The 18,300-nt window shown below is 41.3% G+C and overlaps 1 protein-coding gene across 7 annotated transcripts in view; it reads left to right on the top strand.

The window, feature by feature from the left end:
• tmem63a (transmembrane protein 63A) overlaps positions 1 to 18,300 on the top strand; it is a 178,794-nt gene that overhangs the window by 87,833 nt on the left and 72,661 nt on the right. For 2 of the 7 annotated variants that reach the window (XM_060902821.1, XM_060902815.1), the window contains exon 1: positions 2,137 to 2,277. The exons of 4 other annotated variants lie outside the window; for them this stretch is intronic. The gene's annotated coding sequence lies outside the window, so the exon portion shown is untranslated. One more of the 7 variants, XM_060902819.1, reaches the window with a different exon arrangement.

The following is an 18,300-nucleotide window of genomic DNA, read 5'->3' as shown; positions in this document are numbered from 1 at the left end:
TCTCTAGCCGCTTTATCCTGTTCTACAGGGTCGCAGGCAAGCTGGAGCCTATCCCAGCTGACTACAGGCGAAAGGCGGGGTACACCCTGGACAAGTCACCAGGTCATCACAGGGCTGACACATATGGCCCTTTTCCAGCTCACTTCAGCCCGACACGGCTCGCGTTTCGACTACCTCAGAACAGCACGACTCAGCTCGCTTCAGCCCTGCTTAGCACCCAAAACTCGCACGGTTTTGGAGTGGGGCTGAAGCGAGCCAAACCGAGCTGAGTGAGGCTGGGGGCGTGAGCAGACACTCCCCTGTGCACTGATTGGTGAGGAGGAGTGTCCTCACATGCCCACACACACCCCGCGAGCACGCTGGGATCTGTAAACACCGTAAACCCGGAAGAATTACGAGAATTTCTGAAGCCTTATGCACCTTGTCTCATCTATACGCTCTTGCCAGTATCTGTTGGCGTTGTCGGTGACAACAAGCCACAGCACCAAGACCAGCAACACTAACGACTCCATGTCCTCCATGTTTATTGTTTACTATCCGGGTCGTGAGACTACCGCTTAAAAGATCACTGACGTCACTGCGCCGCTTAACGACATCACATGACGTCCACCCACTTTCGCTAACTCCACCCAATGTGTCCACCCACTTCCAGCCAGCACGGTTCAGCACGGTTGTAGTCGAAATGCAACTCCAATAGCCCCGCTCAGCTCGACTCAGCCCAACTCAGCCGCGTTTGTAGTGGAAAAGCGGCAATAGACACAGACAACCATTCGCACTTACATTCACACCTACGGTCAATTTAGAGTCACCAGTTAACCTAACCTGCATGTCTTTGGACTGTGGGGGAAACTGGAGCACCCGGAGGAAACCCACGCGGACACGGGGAGAACATGCAAACCCCACACAGAAAGGCCCTCGCCGGCCACGGGGCTCGAACCCGGACCTTCTTGCTGTGAGGCGACAGCACTAACCACTACACCACCGTGCCTCCCCAGACAAATACTGTTCAATTTAATTAAGAAATTGTCATCCCACCCCTCTAGGTTACCGCAGCTGAGGTGACACAGGTGTACCACACCGTCAGATCTTAAGTTCTCAATATATTTAGATTATATTTTAAAAGTTCATTGTTGCCCACTTGTACATTATACATTTTTACAGCATTGGCAATAAAGCATTTCAAGCTTTAAGTATGAGTAATTGCTTTCTTGATCACCCCTTTACTAAAAACACCTACAAAATAAAAACATATCACTGCTGCGGGCACCCCACCCCATGGGAGTCGTGCCTGTGGTGGGCGTCCCTTATTTTCATTTCTGAATGGTGGCAACCCTACACGGACACGGGGAGAACATGCAAACTCCACACAGAAAGGCCCTCGCCTCGAACCCGGATCTTCTTGCTGTGAGGCGACAGCGCTAACCACTACACCGCCGCGCCGCCCCATGAAAAGACTAATGCCCCTTTTCCACCAAAGCAGTTCCAGGGCTGGTTCGGGGCCAGTGCTTAGTTTGGAACCAGGTTTTTTGTTTCCACTGACAAAGAACTGGCTCTGGGGCCAGAAAAACCGGTTCTAGGCTAGCACCAACTCTTTGCTGGGCCAGAGGAAAGAACCGCTTACGTCAGCGGGGGGGCGGAGTTGTTAAGACCAACAACAATAACAAGACCGCGAAAGATCGCCATTTTTAAGCGGCGAGAAGCGGCAACTGTACAAACTCGAAGTCATCTATTATTATTATTATTATTATTGTTGTTGTTGTTGTTGCTGCTTCTTCCGTGATGTTTTTGCTTCGATATTCGCGCCAAGGTTTAAGCAAACGTAGCGACGTAACTGACGTATACAGCGACGTAATGACGTGGCACCGCGAGCGATGGAAAAGCAAACTGGTTCGCTCGCAAGTTGAGCGAGTTGTGAACCAGCACCAGCACTGGCTCCGAACCAGCCCTGGAACTGATTTGGTGGAAAAGGGGTATAAGTAGCCTTATTTTTACACACCCGTATTCATAAGAACCCGCCTCGCACGCGAGGATTGGTCAGTAGTCGCTTCCTACTGCACACCGCAGCCAATCCTAGAGCAGCATATCTATTACCCTGGAGCAGGAGGCGGAGTCTGACGTAATACAGGTGGGAAATGTAACATATCTGAAGGAAAACGTATTTCCCCAAATGCAAGCGCTTCTTAAAATGTCCCGGGTGACGCGGATGTAATGTATGTTACTTTACTAGTTTACAGAAGAAAGTAGAAGTTCAGTCCTTGAGAAACGGAGCAAGTTAAGGTTTGTTTGTATCTTTCATATTTGCGTTCAGGCATGATCATAACTGCAGAAATTGTTTGTTATGAAAACAAGTTTCATAGTAGCTCGTAAAATGGCAGGTTTTTCATTAATTTTGCACTTTTCTCCCTTAGTGTTGTGCCATGCTGCATGTATTTTTAGTGTTGCTCTATAATATCAGTTTGAGTTGTTTGACAGCTGTTTGATCTTTAGAGAACTTTCAAAGCTGTTTTTAATTTTATACATTATTTACACTACACACAGTAGGTTTAATACTAACACTCTTCGAGCTGAAGAAAGGACGTGAAGGGAAATGAAAGAGATTTGTCTCTTGTTGGCATTACTGGTTTCACTTTGTCTACCCTTTATATAGTTTGTGACTTTATATATATATGATTGGATGATTTCACATCCCTCTCTAGTTTTAGTTCACATCCTCCATCACATAATTTATGAACTTTGTGTGGTATGGTCTGATCTGTTTTGCAAGCAGACAGAAGATCGATTAATAAACTAATTAAGGGCGGTGGTTGCTTATGTTGTGCTAATTATGTCAGATGTTATATTTCATAACTATGTCACAACAACTTGAAACATTCGTGATACCATCAGGATACTGTGGTTAGAAATGAAACCATAGTATGACTAAATGGTGTGTGTGTGTGTACAGGCCAAGAGCTTCAGTTAATGTTCACATCAAACATCAGAATGCTGACATGCTTTTCTGTTCATGATGGCTGTAAAGAGTGATTTATTTGAGTTTCTGTATCCTTCCTGGCAGCTCGAACCAGTCTGGCCGTTCTCATCTGATCTCTCCGTCAATCTCATGAATCATCAAAATTTAAAAAAAAAAAAAAAAGCTTGAAATATTTCACTTTACATGTAGCTAATGGTTTAAAAATAGCTTTATGTGTAATAGCTTTAAAAAGCTTACATTTTTGAATTAAATTATGAATAAAACAAACTTTTTTCATGATATTAATTAAAAATATATACATATATATGCTCACTGGCCACTTTAATAGGAACTTGTTCTTGATTCTAAGATTCCTGTACCTGGCTGCAGGAGTGGAACCCAGTGTGGTCTTTTACTGCTACATGCTGAGATGCTTTTCTGCTCACCACGGTTGTAGAGTTGCTATATCTTTCCTGACAGCTCGAACCAATCTGGCTATTAGTGTGCTTGTTCTTCTTAAGTTTACTTACAGTGCCTTGAAAAAGTATTCATACCCGTTGAACTTTTTCACATTTTTCCACCTTACAACCACAAACTTAAAAGTTTTTTATTGAGATTTTATGTGATAGACCAACACAGAGTAGCACATAATTGTGAAGTGAAACGAAAATGATAAATGGTCTTCAAAATTTTAAACAAATAAAAATCTGAAAAATGTGGTGTGCATTAGTATTCAGCCCCCCATGTCAATACTTTGTAGAGCCACCATTTGCTGCAATTACAGCTGCAAGTCTTTTGTGGTAGACACTGAAATATTTGCCCATTCTTCTTTGCAAAATAGCTCAGCCAGATTGGATGGAGAGCGTCTGTGAACAGCAATTTTCAAGTCTTGCCACAGATGCTCAATGGGATTTAGGTCTGGACTTTGATTGAGCCATTCTAACACATGAATATTCTTTAATCTAAACCATTCCATTGTAGCTCTGGCTGTATGTTTAGGGTCATTGTCTTGCTGGAAGGTGAATCTCCTTCCCAGTCTCAAGTCTTTTGCAGCCTCCAACAGGTTTTCTTCCAGGATTGCCCTGTATTTAGCTCCATCCATCTTTCCATCAACTCTGACCAGCTTCCCTGTCCCTGTTGAAGAAAAGCATCCTCATAGCATGATGCTGCCACCACCATGTTTCACAGTGGGGGTGGTGTGTGCAGGGTGATGAGCAGTGTTAGTTTTCCGCCACACATAGCACTTTGCATTTAGGCCAAAAAGTTCAACTTTGGTCTCATCTGACCAAAGCACCTTCTTCCACATGTTTGCTGTGTCCCCTACATGGCTTCTGGCAAACTGCACTTCTTATGCCTGTCTTTCAACAATGGCTTTCTTCTTGCCACTCTTCCAAAAAGGCCAGATTTGTGGAGTGTACGACTTCTAGTTGTCCTGTGCACAGATTCTCCTACCTCAGCTGTGGATTTCTGCAGCTCCTCCAGAGTGATCATGGGCCTCTTGGCTGCTTCTCTGACCAGTGCTCTCCTTGCTCGCTCTGTCAGTTTAGGTGGACGGCCATGTCTTGGTAGGTTTGCAGTTGTGCCATACTTTTTTCCATTTTTGAATGATGGATTGAACAGTGCTTCTTGAGATGTTCAGAGCTTGGGATATTTTTCATAACCTAACCCTGCTTTAAACTTCTCCAGAACTTTATCCCTGACCTGTCTGGTGAGTTCTTTGGTCTTCATGATGCTGTTTGTTCTTCAGTGTTCTCTAACAAACCACTGAGGCCTTCACAGAACAAGTGTATTTATGCTGAGAGTAAATTACACACAGTAGGACTCTATTAACTAATTAGATTGCACTGGATTGTATTTAGAGGTATCAGAGTACAGGGGGCTGAATACTAATGCACACCACATTTTTCAGATTTTTATTTGTTTAAAATTTTGAAGACCATTTATCATTTTCGTTTCACTTCACAATTATGTGCTACTCTGTGTTGGTCTATCACATAAAATCTCAAAAAAAAACTTTTAAGTTTGTGGTTGTAAGGTGGAAAAATGTGAAAAAGTTCAAGGGGTATGAATACTTTTTCAAGGCACTGTATTCTGCCTTATTCCGACACGTTTTTTGGATCCACTACTCCTCCTAGGGCATTTGAGATAGACACCATTCCAACTCTGAGACGTCTGGCCCAAAGTGGTGTAGTGTGCTTGTATACAGCTTTTGGATCAACGTGCCCATTCTATTGTTCTTGTCGTTTTTCTTTTGTTTTTTTCCCATAGAGAATGAATAGGGCTCATGAGTCGAATCGTCCTATCGGACACGCTCCATCGCAGATGCACCAAACCTCATGTGATACTTCAGGCCAACTCCCCTGACACATACATGCAATTGGTTCTGACCTGCACTCATATTTTTCCTTTCATTTTGCTCATCCCTTTTTCCTCCATAGGCTTGCATTGATTTTTGGCCCATTGAAAATGAATGGTGTTTCAGGAGAAAAACTTTCACTCTCCATCAAATTTTTTTTAAACCAAGTGACCAAACTTCAAGAAACTTCACTTGATGCCTCAGGCCAAGTCCCCGCACAGATCCATCCCCTCATCTGAGACCTGCACTTGTCTTTTCCTTGGTTTTCATGCATCTCTTTTTACCTCCATAGGCTTCCATTGATTTTTGGCCCCATTCAAATGAACAGAGTTTTGCTCAGTAACACTTCACCACACATCCACCAAACTTCATATGGCACCTCAGGCCAAATCACCAATCACACACACGATATCGGTTCTGACCCGCACTCGTCTTTCTCTTGCCTTTCATCTGTCCGTTTTTTTTCTCCATTTTGCCGCTAATCAATGGAAGCTTGACTGAGTCATTCCTCCCTTCCCCCATAGGTGATGATGCATTTGGCAAGGATCTGCTCATTTGAGACTTTGACAGCAAATCAACTTCAACTCAATGGCCACTTTATTAGGAATACTTACACGCACACATGATAGCAATTAGCATATAAGCATTCATGTGTTACCATGCTAGCTGTTAGCATGTTACCCATTACGATATCATGCCTGCTGTTAGCTCGTGAGTTGTTAGCATGTTCACCATTTGCATGTTATCATGAGAGCTGTTAACATGTTAGGATTAGCATGGTAGCATGCAGAGTTTGCATGTTTGCTGTTAGCGAGTTTGGCTGAGCATGTTAGCATGCTAACTGTTAGCATGTTAGCTGTTAGCATGTCACCCTCAGCTTGTTAGCATGCTAAAAGTTAATATAGCCATTAGCATGTTAGCCTGTTAGCTGTTAGCATGATAGCTGTCAGCATATTAGCCTTAAAGTGTTAGAATTTTAACAAATAGCATGTTAATCATTGGCATGTTAGAATGTTAGTTGTTAGCATGTTATCTATTAGCATGTTAGCATTAACATGCTAGCTTTTAGCATGTTAGTATGTTAACTGTTAGCATGTTAGCATGCTAACTGTTAGCATGTTGGCATTAGCATGTTGGCATGCTAGCATGATAGCTGTTCTGCTACAGCTCAGCAAGCACACTCTGCATTTTCTCTGTGGAAATGCAATCTAGTTTTCCTCTGATCTCTCTTATCAACAAGGCATTTCCACCCACAGAACTGTCGCTCACTCAGTGTTTGTTTTTTTGTTTTTTGTGCCGTTCTGTGTAAACTCTAGAGTGTGAGGAGATAAGCAGGTTCTGAAACCCATTTTGTACCAACATCCATTACACAATCAAGGTCACAGAGATCAGACTTTTTCTTCACTATGATGTTTGAGGTGAACATTAACTAAAGCTCTTGACCTGTACCTGCATGAAATTTATATTGCGCTAATCATTTTAATACAACCATTTTTTTCCAAATATAAATCCATCAGAGTGTCATCTAAAAGCATGCTTCAGTAGAAGAGATTAGACATGAAAATCTGAGCTTTAAGTACAAAGCAGTTAACATGGTCAATATCACACATTTGGTTACATTTAAATAGGGAACTAAACAGTGCTGAATATTGAAAAATATTGAATAATTACAATATTTCAAAATTCCAAAACCTTCTGTTTATTTCCAGTTTTAAATGGGGGAAAAATTATTTTTCCCCATTTAAAACTGGAAATAAACAGAAGGTTTTAGAATTTTGAAATCTCATCTCATTATCTCTAGCCGCTTTATCCTGTTCTACAGGGTCACAGGCAAGCTGGAGCCTATCCAAGCTGACTACGGGCGAAAGGCGGGGTACACCCTGGACAAGTCGCCAGGTCATCACAGGGCTAGAATTTTGAAATATTGTAATTATTCAGTATTTTGAATAATTATGTCAGAGTGACAGATGACATTCTGATGGAGTTTATCTAAATTGGATCATGAGGTTTTGCACAAACTTGTGGAGTCCATGCAGCTTGAGTACACACTGCCATTAAAGCAAAAAAGAAGAAGCACCAAATACTAAAACTCTGAAATTCATGTAAATATTTCAAAAATTCTACTTCTCATTTTTTGTCAATGATATAATTTATAGTGAAAAGTATTGCATTGATTTAGAAAAAGAATGCAAAATTGAAGTATTTTCAGCAGTACTCTCAGACTTTTGAATCCCACCATAAAAATGGAGTGATGATCACTGTGGATCCAGAGCCTCTCCTTGGAATACTGGTCATCATGTGGAAATAGGTCTACACCTTGGTCCATCACAGACCATCATACACACATGACTGTTAGCTAAGGTCATGCAGTCAATAGTAAGTTGAAATTTAGCTAGTGTTACTTGCCGCCTTGCTTTATGCCATCACTTCGTTCACTCGCTATAGTTTACTAGTTTTAATATCAATATAACAAGCTAGCCAAAGATATCAAGCTGAGTAACATGCTGGAAAAACTGCAAAGAACTCCCTGCTAAGGGTCTGTCAGGACAGAGTACAGCAGGACAAGACATGGCTTTGCTGTTGTGTTGGAGAGTACGTGCTCTTTCATAAGGCTTGGCTGTCATGTCCAAAATGACTATCACCTTATCAATCATGCCCTTTTAATTGTAATCAAATAGCTCCTATTAAACACATTTACTGTAAGGAAAAATCTTTGGGGGGATACAGTGGGGCAAAAAAGTATTTAGTCAGTCACCAATTGTGCAAGTTCTCCCACTTAAAAAGATGAGAGGCCTGTAATTTTCATCATCGGTATACCTCAACTATGAGAGACAAAATGAGAAAAAAAATCCAGAAAATCACATTGTCTGATTTTTAAAGAATTTATTTGCAAATTATGGTGGAAAATAAGTATTTGGTCAATAACAAAAGTTCATCTCAATACTTTGTTATATACCCTTTGTTGTCAGTGACAGAGGTCAAATGTTTTCTGTAAGTCTTCATAAGGTTTTCACACACTGTTGCTGGTATTTTGGCCCATTCCTCCATGCAGATCTCCTCTAGAGCAGTGATGTTTTGGGGCTGTCGCTGGGCAACACAGACTTTCAACTCCGTTCAAAGATTTTCTATGGGGTTGAGATCTGGAGACTGGCTAGGCCACTCCAGGACCTTGAAATGCTTCTTACGAAGCTACTCCTTCGTTGCCCGGGCGGTGTGTTTGGGATCATTGTCATGCTGAAAGACCCAGCCACATTTCATCTTCAATGTCCTTGCTGATGGAAGGAGGTTTTCACTCAAAATCTCACGATACATGGCCCCATTCATTCTTTCCTTTACATGGATCAGTTGTCCTGGTCCCTTTGCAGAAAAACAGCCCCAAAGCATGAGGTTTCCATCCCCATGCTTCACAGTGGGTATGGTGTTCTTTGGATGCAACTCAGCATTCTTTCTCCTCCAAACACGACAAGTTGAGTTTTTACCAAAAAGTTCTATTTTGGTTTCATCTGCCCATATGACATTCTCTCAATCCTCTTCTGGATCATCCAAATGCTCTCTAGCAAACTTCAGACGGGCCTGGACATGTACTGGCTTAAGCAGGGGGACACGTCTGGCACTGCAGGATTTGAGTCCCTGGCGGCGTAGTGTGTTACTGATGGTAGCCTTTGTTACTTTGGTCCCAGCTCTCTGCAGGTCATTCACTAGGTCCCCCCGTGTGGTTCTGGGATTTTTGCTCACCGTTCTTGTGATCATTTTGACCCCATGGGGTGAGATCTTGTGTGGAGCCCCAGATCGAGAGAGATTATCAGTGGTCTTGTATGTCTTCCATTTTCTAATAATTGCTCCCACAGTTGATTTCTTCACACCAAACTGCTTACCTATTGCAGATTCAGTCTTCCCAGCCTGGTGCAGGTCTACAATTTTGTTTCTGGTGTCCTTTGACAGCTCTTTGGTCTTGGCCATAGTGGAGTTTGGAGTGTGACTGTTTGAGGTTGTGGACAGGTGTCTTTTATACTGATAACGAGTTCAAACACGTGCCATTAATACAGGTAACGAGTGGAGGACAGGGGAGCCTCTTAAAGAAGAGGTTACAGGTCTGTGAGAGCCAGAAATCTTGCTTGTTTGTAGGTGACCAAATACTTATTTTACCGCGGAATTTACCAATTAATTCATTAAAAATCCTACAATGTGATTTCCTGGATTCTTTCCCCCCATTCTGTCTCTCATAGTTGAAGTGTACCTATGATGAAAATTACAGGCTTCTCTCATCTTTGTAAGTGGGAGAACTTGCACAATTGGTGGCTGACTAAATACTTTTTTGCCCCACTTTATCAAGGTCAACTGAATTCCTGAAAATTATTTGTATTCATGTACCTTAAAATATATGTTTGGGTCTTTTCCCATTCACTAACATGGGAATGGGCGGGGCTTAAATTAAATTGTACTTCAGCCTGCCATTGAGGGCCTCAGGGACGTTTTTGGCTGAATTTCTGAATTTGTGCTACGACGTTCACTTGTATATTCAATCACTGGTCAGTAGTTATGTAGGAAATATGATTCGTGATCAGACTTGTACTTTTAAGGAGGTGTTTGATTTTCTGGGTGGTACATAAAGATTATTGAATTGATGTTCATGTAGTTCACACCCTAAGATTGACAGATTTTTGTAGACGAGCACTTAAAATAAGCACTCGTCTTTAATTACCAAAGGGAATATATTAATAAAATAGTGGACTCTAATACTTTAGATTGGATTATTGCTCCAACTATATAATAAATAAGAGGATTGAAATAAAAATATTGTAGTAACCTATTATATTGAATTGGTTTTCATGAGTAGTCCCTGTCCCAAGAATGCAGCTTTTCTGTGCTGCTTTTCCACCTGCGTAATAGGAAACTTTATGAAAGCTTCTTTGTGTGTCAGTGTTGCACTGAAGCATCAGGACACATGCATCAGGAATAATCGTAGTCATGCTCTGAAAAGAACCAGCTGCCAGAAAGGAAAGTATGCATTTTACCTGGTAGAGAACAGAGAGCCAACAGGTACCATTCATCATCTGGTAAAAAATATCGTGCCATCCATGTAACTCTCTAAATAAATAATAATGAATACAATGTGCAGTTAGTTCAGTATTAACATCCAACTACATGCCACACACTTAACTCAGAATAACATCCTAAGACATGAAAGCATCACACACATCACATCACATTATCTCTAGCCGCTTTATCCTTCTACAGGGTCGCAGGCAAGCTGGAGCCTATCCCAGCTGACTACGGGCGAAAAGACATGAAAGCATTATCTTAAAATTAAATAAGTATTGCATAAATACAGTGAGGGAAAATTAGTATTTGTACACTTTTTTTTTTTTTTTGCTATTTAACACACTTCCAGTGCATATATCCACTTCAAATTTACACACACAATGTCTTGACTTTTTATTAATATCTATAAGTACAAAGTATGTATGCGTAAGCATAAGACATGCTTGTTGTTTGTCTGTTGGCAGTTACAGCTTTGAGACATTTACAGTAAGAAGTAATTAAGTTTGGGCGGCACGGTGGTGTAGTGGTTAGCGCTGTCGCCTCACAGCAAGAAGGTCCAGGTTCAAGCCCCGTGGCCGGCGAGGGCTTTTCTCTGCGGAGTTTGCATGTTCTCCCCGTGTCCGCGTGGGTTTCCTCTGGGTGCTCCGGTTTCCCCCACAGTCCAAAGACATGCAGGTTAGGTTAACTGGTGACTCTAAATTGACCATAGGTTTGAGTGTGAATGGTTGTCTGTGTCAGCCCTGTAATGACCTGGCGACTTGTCCAGGGTGTACCCCGCCTTTCGCCTGTAGTCAGCTGGGATAGGCTCCAGCTTGCCTGCGACCCTGTAGAACAGGATAAAGCGGCTAGAGATAATGAGATTAGAATGAGAAGTAATTAAGTTTTTTTTGCACACTTATTGTTCAAGTTTGACCCATTCCTCTTGTCAAATCAGCTTCAATTCACCAAGGTAACCAAGATCCCTTTGATGAACTCACAATTTCAAAATCCTCCAAAATAAGGTCAAGAAATGAACTAGACCATACAAGAACTAGTTTTGCATTATTTTGGCTGTGTGTTTGTGGTTGGTGTCATTTTCAAACATCCTTCCATGAACCACATGTTCAGTTTCTTGGATAGTGAGATTAAATTTCCCTCTAATATATCCCAGGTCATTGCTCCTTTCATGTTTTTTTGACCAGTACTACATGGATTAGAGTTTTCCGTCGCTACGACGGATTTCCGCCAACTGGGAGCGCTAAAGGTCAATAATGAGAGTGATGCAGATCCGAGGAAAAAAAAAAGGGGGGGTAGGCCCATAGGTCTGACACCGATGTGATTTAGAACTTCACCAAGCTGCTGTGATTGCCTGTTGTTGAACCCTTTCTTGTGCTATGTTTGAGTATATGTAAAGGAATAAGTTGTTGCGCTAGATAGGCCTAAATAAATAAATGCAGCCTACGCTACTGTCTAGTCCTGGGGAGGCTCGGCGTAGGCAGCGAGCCGCGGTGCTCGGCTTGAGTTTTGTTTCTATCGGTGGCTCCAGCCTGACTTTGCACACTCATAACTCGGCCAGGGGAGGTCCCAGCCTCTCCAAACTTGGCAGCCAGCGACCTCTGCCCTCTCCCCAACGAACCAGCACTGCCAGGGCGGGCCAGCCCTGCGCCTCGGGACGCGATTCACCCCGAGGTGAGCCGCGGCGCTCCACATCAGTTTCCTTTTAACGGCGGCTCCACTGATGAAACAATCTGGCTGTCCTACTACTAGGCAACTACTTGCCTACTACTAATACTAGGCCTATTGTAGTAGTAGTAGTAATAATAATAATAATAATAATAATAATAATAATAATAATATTTGCCTATTGAAAGGCGATCAGGTGAAAAATCTAAACAGCCCTGTTGAAGCCGCAGCAAGATCTATGCTATTAAGCCTTTTCTAGGTTAAACAGGCTTCGGCAGACAATGTTCTGGAAAGGCTGTGTTTTTCTTTGGTTTGATTAGCCTACGATGTAATCTTTAAACATTATGGTTTCAGCAGTTCGCTTAAACATTGGAGGCTGCTGAGTCGGGCTGCAAGATTTCCCGACACTTGTTTAAGATGCCAAACTTCATAGGAAGGAGAAAATAATTCCACAGTATTTAGTGCCTCGTCAGTCTCAAAAATTAATAGTGAAGGAGCAACGCGAATTAAGTGCCAAAAAAACATCTCGTAGGCCTATATTTTACATTTTCAAAAAAGTCCGGAATTGGATGTCGGTCAGTGGAGTGTAATGAAGTGTCTCATTCACTAAGCACAAAAGGTCGGAAAACAGTGGAGAAAACAGCTATTGCTTAAATAGGCTACTAATGTTTTACATTAGTAATTTAATGTATGTGACAAATTCATTGATTAAATAGATAAAGAAGCGAATACTCCAAAGCTCAAAATTCAGGAAAGTGGCTCCGGTGTCGCAAGTGCACAAGAACAGTTATTTGAAAGTTAACTGAATGAATTTGTGCGTGCGCGTGTGATTTCATGAAGAACCGGGACAATTGGCATTCGGTGAAAGATTCACACCTATGACTCATTATATTCGCGCACGCCCTCTCGCCCACTGTTGCTTCGTTTTCCCGATTTACACGAGTGTCTGAAGATGGAGTTTTCAGAAATCTCCACTCTGCCCAGAGTTTGCAAAAGTAGCTGTTTTCAGTGACTGAAACCTCCGTATAGGTGTGAATGAGAGGTGCAACCGAATAAATAAATATGCGTCTTTTTTATCCGGCTACATGTAGGCTATCACTGTGCAAAGCCTCCAATGTTGAAATGATAGTAATATTTGTTAAAATAATAGTAGGCTAATTTCCACATTAATTGGTAAAATGGCCCAAGGGATGTGATGGGGGAATGGCCGTTTTATAAGGGGGATGATTTGAGATTTTTATTTCAGAAGGGGGATGCCTCCCCCCACATCCCCCCTCAACTCGAGTACTGCATATAAGGCCATATTTCACCGGACATAGGCCCTTCGATTTCCATCACTAGAGCGCGTCAAATTACTTTCGGTTTTGCCAGCTTCTTTTTAAATGAAGGCACAGATGTGTCAGACATCGACAAAACGGTAAAGAATAAGTGGAGATGGGCTTGGCGAAATGAAATGGGCAATAATGGCAAGCTCCTGCTGCTGTGCCAAGGAAAAAGAAACAAAAACAGGCATCAGGTGTTGCCAAACTAGATGCCTTTGGCTTCACTGCGAAGAAGCAGAAAAAGTGAACTTTCACTTTACTTTTCTTGTTTCCTGGCTTTATTTCAACAGATTTTCTTATTTTTCTTTCTGTTCCACTCTTTTGAAAGCATGGTTCAAGTTCGACTGCACTTGCACTTTTCTCTTAACCACTGTTGTGCATTACTAAAGTATTGTTGAAATAAATTTGCACTTTGCGCTGAAAACTTGATGTTTCATCATGAATAGCCAGTAATGACAATGGTCAAGTCTTGCCTTAGCTTTAGTCATTGTTAAAATTATGTAAATGTACTATAAGTAGGGGCCTAGGGGATAATGGACAACACGGCGTTTAAAATTTGACGCATCGCTGACGTGGTAGGGGCCAACGACATGGAGCTTTTTTTTTTTTTCAGTCAGATTTTTTTTTTTTTTTGCTTTAATCCATGGTACCATTATCTGAGAAACAGCTCCATACCATGATGCGCCAACCTACATGCTTCACTGTGGGTATGATGTTCATGGGATTATGAACGCAATGCTTCTTTCTTGAAACATGAAAAGTTGAATTATTACCAAAGACAATTTATTTTTGTTTTGTCTTTTGTTCCAGAAGAGTTCTGATTTGTCTAAAGGCTTGTGTGCATATTTTTGATATGCATCGTTGTGCTTGTTTTTTAACAAAAGAGTTTTGCGTGAGGTGTAGGAGACTCTTGCGTTGTCGTTCATTGCTAATTGTTCTCTGCGTGAGTGTGTTCCTTCTGCTTTCAAGTCGTCCAGCAACTCTTTTTCCAGTGACTCTTACCTTCCTTATCATTAGTCTGATCGTGTGTTTTTGAAATCTTTTGTGGTGCAACTGTCTGGGGATGATTTAGTTGTGGTTCTGTGAATTGTCATATTATTAACTTGCATGTTATTGAAACAGTTGTACTGACAGGGAAGGTTTATGCTATGCCTCTGTAGCTTTTTCCAGTCAACTGTTGTTTAATAATGAGAATGTTAGGAAGCTCTGTCACTTTCAATATGATTTCTACTTGTGACACGAAATCTTCTCAAACAATGTCAACATGGGTTTTTCTTGGGATTTTTCACTGATTTTCTCACTAATTTAGTCACAGCCTTCCCTAGCACATGACTGCTACCTAACATGATGATGGCTATCATGTGCGTCCTCTGAGGCACATGAAACAGCCGACCGCATTTTTTCAAACTGCTGTTCACGTGTCGTCAGAGGCAGCAAGACACACTCAGAGGAAAGCGCTATCCACCCAGTTCTACAACCCCGATTCCAAAAAAGTTGGGACAAAGTACAAATTGTAAATAAAAATGGAATACAATAATTTACAAATCTCAAAAACTGATATTGTATTCACAATAGAACATAGACAACATATCCAATGTCGAAAGTGAGACATTTTGAAATTTCATGCCAAATATTGGCTCATTTGAAATTTTATGACAGCAACACATCTCAAAGTTGGGACAAGGGCAATAAGAGGCTGGAAAAGTCAAAGGTACAAAAAAGGAACAGCTGGAGGACCAAATTGCAACTCATTAGGTCAATTGGCAATAGGTCATTAACATGACTGGGTATAAAAAGAGCATCTTGGAGTGGCAGCGGCTCTCAGAAGTAAAGACGGGAAGAGGATCACCAATCCCCCTAATTCTGCGCCGACAAATAGTGGAGCAATATCAGAAAGGAGTTCGACAGTGTAAAATTGTAAAGAGTTTGAACATATCATCTACAGTGCATAATATCATCAAAAGATTCAGAGAACCTGGAAGAATCTCTGTGCCTAAGGGTCAAGGCCAGAAAACCATACTGGGTGCCCGTGATCTTCGGGCCCTTAGACAGCACTGCATCACATACAGGCATGCTTCTGTATTGGAAATCACAAAATGGGCTCAGGAATATTTCCAAAGAACATTATCTGTGAACACAATTCATCGCACCATCTGCCGTTGCCAGCTAAAACTCTATAGTTCAAAGAAGAAGCCGCATCTAAACATGATCCAGAAGCGCAGACGTCTTCTCTGGGCCAAGGCTCATTTAAAATGGACTGTGGCAAAGTGGAAAACTGTTCTGTGGTCAGACGAATCAAAATTTGAAGTTCTTTATGGAAATCAGGGACGCCGTGTCATTCGGACTGAAGAGGAGAAGGACGACCCAAGTTGTTATCAGCGCTCAGTTCAGAAGCCTGCATCTCTGATGGTATGGGGTTGCATTAGTGCGTGTGGCATGGGCAGCTTACACATCAGGAAAGACACCATCAATGCTGAAAGGTATATCTAGGTTCTAGAGCAACATATGCTCCCATCCAGATGATGTCTCTTTCAGGGAAGACCTTGCATTTTCCAACATGATAATGCCAAACCACATACTGCATCAATTACAGCATCATGGCTGCGTAGAAGAAGGGTCCGGGTACTGAACTGGCCAGCCTGCAGTCCAGATCTTTCACCCATAGAAAACATTTGGCGCATCATAAAACGGAAGATACGACAAAAAAGACCTAAGACAGTTGAGCAACTAGAATCCTACATTAGACAAGAATGGGTTAACATTCCTATCCTTAAACTTGAGCAACTTGTCTCCTCAGTCCCCAGACGTTTACAGACTGTTGTAAAGAGAAAAGGGGATGTCTCACAGTGGTAAACATGGCCTTGTCCCAACTTTTTTGAGATGTGTTGTTGTCATGAAATTTAAAATCACCTAATTTTTCTTTTTAAATGATACATTTTCTCAGTTTAAACATTTGATATGTCATCTATGTTCTATTCTGAATAAAATGTGGAATTTTGAAACTTCCACATCATTGCATTCCATTTTTATTTACAATTTGTACTTTGTCCCAACTTTTTTGGAATCGGGGTTGTACATGCATGAACTCAGATGCCAGTCATAGACATGACAATGTCACTATGATTGATAGCAGAGAGAGCGAGTATGCCAAACTGTGAACACACATTGAAAAAATTTGAAAACTGAATTTGAGGAGAAAATTATTTAATACTAGTGAAATTACCTTGCTGCATGCACAGATATTTTTACTTGACAAAACATCTTGGAATAAGTTGGTTGCAATCTGTGGTTACAAACTAGTTTTAATAATCTTAGAATTGGTGTCTTGTGTTCTAATAGGAAATGCTAAATCGTTTCAACTGTTAAGATATTTTCACTTGCTAAGATATTTTTTTTTTTTTTTTTTTTTTTTCAGTGCAGCTCTCCTAGTTTTGTTCCTTGGCCTGGCAAGCTTTTCTTCCCCCCCCCCCCCCTTTTTTTTTTTTTTAATAATGACAGTGGGGCAATTAGAGACTAGAACAATTTTTGCTGTATTTATATCTAGAACAGTTATACTTTCTGAATAGTTGTTCACCCTTCACTGTAAATATCCCAGCTGTTTTCCCTAACCAAATAATTCAATACTTGTACTAGTTCTGCTATCTTACATCATTGAATTTTTTATATATACAGGTAGTCGTCGACTTACTACCTATGTGACTTACGACCGATCGACTTTACGACTGTCTGGTTATGACTGGCAAGTGTTTCCCAGCTGAGTGTACGACAGTTTCCGCCCCAGCTCCCGGCAGCGCCCAGCATCCAGCCAGTGTTGCCAGATACTGCTGACGGTTTCCAGCCCAAAATATGTTCAAAACCCGCCAAAATGCACTTAAAACCACCCAATCTGGCAACACTGCATCCAGCCTCTTCTCTTATGTGTGCAGTGTTTCACTGGACAAACAACGAGCGAGCTACACCGCGCATACGGCTTAACCAGATCTTGTGCTATATCACGTGCGCAGCTGGTAATCAAAGTAACTTTCACTTTTCTGTTCTGTTACACTGTTCTGTGTCCAATGTCCAAAATGAAAAGTTAGTTTTCAACTGTTCAGCTTAAAAAAAAAGTAATTAAAATGATTGAGTTGTTGAAATGATGTGTTTGCAATTTATTTATAATCAAAAACTGAGACAGGTGGATGAAAGAGTGATAGTGTGATAAAGTACTATACTAGTACTACTGAGTGATAAGAAGTCCTAGTGAATGCTTGATAAGTAGACAATAATAAATAATTAGGTGTATTTTTCGGCGCACGCACTAAATAATATACCGGCAAGAAATAAAAGTTACTTTCACCCCTGAGTACGCAGTGTTTGACTTAAACCAAATAATGAGCCAAGGTAATGAAATAAGAAAATGTTGATAAAATAAGACTTTAAGATGATTACAATATCATTACACATCACAATATACTTACGTTCATTTATCATAGGCCGACTTACGACCAGATCGGTTTACGACCGGTCAGTCGTAACCAAACGCAGTCGTAAGTCGACGACTACCTGTATATAAAAACACACAAGTGGTTAGGCAGTGCTTTTAGGCACTGCCTAAAAGCAGAGCTCCTGTTGAGTGTAAAATGTGTAAGCAGTGGCCAGAGCCATCACTCATTACATTATGGGCAGAGCTGTTAGCCCAGACACTTGCTGATGTGTTTATATTCACCGTGTGCCTCCATCAGAGGTTTCGCATGATATGTTCTAAAGTCTGCTGTCTGTCATCCTGATATTCATGCACAGTGTAACTTTGTGTGTTGTTTATTGAGTGTGTTCGGTGCATTGGTTGAACTGTGGTTTAGCATACGACTTTGAGTGCAGAGGCTAATGGTGCACATTTGACTGACTGGTAGAGGCTTGCTCCCTTAGTTGAGCAGAGCAAGGTGTGTAACATTCAGAGCATAGTCTGTAAATATTACTTTGCAAAATTG

Source organism: Neoarius graeffei, chromosome 21 (genome assembly GCF_027579695.1).
Source record: "Neoarius graeffei isolate fNeoGra1 chromosome 21, fNeoGra1.pri, whole genome shotgun sequence".
Taxonomy (NCBI): Eukaryota; Metazoa; Chordata; class Actinopteri; order Siluriformes; family Ariidae; genus Neoarius; species Neoarius graeffei.
The sequence above is the reverse complement of the archived record's forward strand: the minus strand, read 5'-3'. Positions and strand labels throughout refer to the sequence as shown.